The sequence below is a fragment of the Parus major genome, chromosome 15 (genome assembly GCF_001522545.3).
Source record: "Parus major isolate Abel chromosome 15, Parus_major1.1, whole genome shotgun sequence".
Taxonomy (NCBI): domain Eukaryota; kingdom Metazoa; phylum Chordata; class Aves; order Passeriformes; family Paridae; genus Parus; species Parus major.
Window position 1 is genome coordinate 9,205,731 of NC_031784.1, and position 3,218 is coordinate 9,208,948.

Here is a 3,218-nt window from a genome sequence, read left to right on the forward strand (position 1 = left end):
AAAGCTTCCTCTTGACTTAATTCTGCCTTCCATTATAGTACACATTATTTATAGTATAAGGGATGAAAGAGCCGAGCTCCATTTGAAATGCTCAAGTGGAAATTAGATAGTTCTTAATAAAAAGAAGGATTTGGGGGAGGGGGGGTGCAACAAACTTTTTTCATTAGTTTTCATCTTCCCCAAAGTCTGAGGGTTTGGGCTTTTCATGCCAATTACTTGAAATGTGGATATCTCAGAAATTTTTGCTGTACATTCCACTTTTGACCAGCCTTTTCTATTATTTCAGATGCAGATTATAATAGAAACACGATGATACAATTTGTTTAGTTGTAAAGATATTCCTTGTTTTCTTGTCCTCTGCTTTTCAATTTTATTGGCGACCCATTTCAAAAGCAATTGTTGCAGGCCAATACCTTGATGCAACATTAATAAGAACAAAGAGGCTTAAATTATGGAAATAGCTGTCTATGTGACACATTAGTAGTTTTACTCTCCATTTGGCAGATCTATTGTGGATAAAATTGTGTGTGAAGGGATGAAAGGGAAGAAACTTGGATAAGAGTGGTAGGATCTGCTCCAGAATAATGAAGAAGACAAACCCACGCAGAAATTTATTTTATTTGCTTTTGGCAATTAGCATTAGCAATACTGTCTCTGAGAAGCTGAAACTGCCACAGATAATAATGGGATTGCTTTTGAGATGGTTTACCCAGCTCTCATAACCAGGGATCGAATTTGTGAGGGCTGTGGGGACTCGGCACCACCTCTGGAGGTGCTCTCATATGTGCTGCTAGCCACACAAACTTTTAGGCATCTGATGTAAGGAGCCCAGGGTAAGAAAAGTTGGCTTTAGAGCTGCCAGGTGAAAGCAGTCTTGCCCTGGCTGTTCCATCCCTGCTGGTCATTCTCACCACCCTCACAGGGAAGGATCCCATCTCTCCCTGCCCTCTGGCAGTGGAAGCCATTCCCTGTGTCCTGTCCCTCCATCCCTTGTCCCCAGTCCCTCTTCAGCTCTCCTGGAGACCCTTTAGGCCCTGGAGGGGGCTCTGAGCTGTCCCCAGAGCCTTCTCTTTTCCAGCCCCCCCCAGGTGTCCCAGCCTGGCTCCAGAGCAGAGGGGCTCCAGCCCTCAGAGCATCTCTGTGGCCTCCTTTGGCCTCACTCCCGAAGCTCCAGATGGTTTGTCCTGTGTTTGTCCTAAATACCTGTGGCTGTGTACAGCAAACTGTCCATTTACACCAGGGTTTCACATAAACATCAAGGCTTTGGTGTATTTGTTACCTGGGATCAGCTGAGATGTGGCAGCTCAAACCCTTTGGGCTGTGCTGGTCCATCTCCTTCACCCAAATACATGATTCCCTCTCCTTCTGGCTTTGATCTGGGAAGGAGAACTGCTTCTGGTTTTCCTGAATGTCAGAAAAGTCCTTCTCTGATGTAAATCCCCAGGCTGTCAGCGAGCTGCCCTGACTTGACATAATGCAAATGACACAAGAGATGGGTCTGAGAGGTAGAAGAAGTGCAGTGGCTGGTGTTTGGCCAGTGTGGCTGCTGTGAGCTGGCCTCAGATCAGCCTGTGGCAGCTGTGGTGAAAATCCCCGACACCGGGATGCTCACAAGGCATTTCATGCATTTCCAGGGCCTTGCCAGCTGTCACAGTCCTGGTGACAACTTCAGCAAGTATTTCTCAGTGCTTCTTCAGGTGAAAGCAGTGAGGAGCAGAAGGTCAGTGGTGCCCTGAGCCACAGGACAGGCTGGGGAAAGAACCAGAGCCGTGGGTTTCCCATCCCCACGGCAGCTCCTAAAAACGCTGCCCTGAAAGGCTGCCAAGGCAGCAGAGCCAGGAGGTGTCTCGATCCCCTGGGCCAAAGCACAACCTGTTGGCCGACTTCAGAGCAGGAAACTCGGGGTGCAGGCTTGAGCTTGCTCTGTGGTGAAGTGCCACCAGCCAGCTCCTCATGGCACTGGTGACAGAGAACCCCCAGGCTGTCACATCGTCACCAAGGGCTCTTGGCGGCGGCGTACGCGGCAGAAGCTGTGTCACCCATGCCTGGGAAGGTGCCTGTGTGGGAGTGTTGAGCAAGATCCTTAAGCTCAAGGGAATGTGAAATCCTTCCCCTTCCTGTCTGTACTCTTTCTGTGTGTCTGGGAAGGAGAAGGGAGCTCGTGCTGTCTCCATCCTCTCCCTCCTCAGGAAGGTTTGGGGAGCTGGGAGCCAGGGACCCACGCACCCCATTCTGTCGCAACATCCCAGCATCAACACCCTCTGATCTATGGTATCCTGAGAGTTTGCAGCTCTTGTGTGGAGATGGAGTATGAATAAGGGCCCCCCAGTGTATTGGGAATTGGGCCTGTGGGTCTCCCGTGTCAAGTGAGTCATAATGTATTAGATCCGAGGACTTCCCCCACGGGTGTTTAGTCTCAACAAACCCAGCTAATTCAGATTTAACTTAGCTCTTAATATGCTACATTGCTGAGTCTTCTAATTAATGCCACATGTTGCAGTCAGCTGTCATACTGAATAAATGTTTACAAAGCTATTAATGTACTGTATTTGTAAACCAGACCAGCTCCTTTTTGGAAATCATGTGGTATGTGTTTTCCCCTCAAAGATGAAAAAAGATTTTTAGCAATAACAGATACTTTATTTTTGCAGCAACAGCCACTTCCCAGGAATTCATTACTAACTTTCTTGGGCCACAGCCATTATCCCAGGAAAGGAGGTGGGGAAAAGTGCCATCTTTTAAACAGAGATGCTGAGCTGAGCCCTCTTGCCATGGTGGGACGAGGGGATGGCAGGGATCTGAGATCCCAAAGCTGGGAGGAGGCAGAGTCCGTGCGTGTGCTGGTGTCTGTCCTGTCCCCAGCTGCTGCAATCCCTCCCCTCCACTGCCACGTGAGCGGGGACACCCGGCCACAGCTGAGGGAACAGGGACACAGCCGTGCCGTCAAGCAGTCTGCAGGCCAGCTGCCTTCTGCTCTGGGGCCCTCGAGGGGCTGGGGACATGGGCTGGGGACACAGGCTGTGGGGACACAGGCTGTGGGGACATGGGCTGGGGACACGGGCTGGGGACATGGGCTGGGGACATGGACTGGGGACATGGGCTGGGGACATGGGCTGGGGACACAGGCTGTGGGGACATGGGCTGGGGACATGGGCTGGGGACACTAACTGGGGACATGGGCTGGGGACATGGACTGGGGACATGGGCTGGGGACATGG